The sequence below is a fragment of the Ascaphus truei genome, chromosome 21, assembly GCF_040206685.1.
Source record: "Ascaphus truei isolate aAscTru1 chromosome 21, aAscTru1.hap1, whole genome shotgun sequence".
Classification (NCBI taxonomy): Eukaryota; Metazoa; Chordata; class Amphibia; order Anura; family Ascaphidae; genus Ascaphus; species Ascaphus truei.
In genome coordinates, this window is record NC_134503.1 from 27,593,448 (window position 1) to 27,593,862 (window position 415).

Here is a 415-nt window from a genome sequence, read left to right on the forward strand (position 1 = left end):
CACCAGGGTGCCGCGGGGAGAAGACAAATTGAATCCCCCCCCCTCCCGCTGTGGGATGAGCAGGTTGTCCCCTTCTTGAACATGTCCCTTATTGTGAAAGTGATGGGACGCCCGTGTCACGCACATTATACCACGGCCTTTGTATACAGCACCTGCCGCTGTCTCATTCACTTTATCAGCTGCTTCGCTGGGGACTGTGATTGACAGAAGGAAAAAACTACGGGATCAAGTAAAGTATAAAACCCTGTATAACAGCGAACATTACTATTCACCAAATGGATACACACACACCGACACACCCCCATACACACACACCCACACACACACCGACACACACACAGACACGCACACAAACAACAATTTTTATTTATATAAGCCTACGCGGCCATTTTATCAATCTATCCTATATATATAT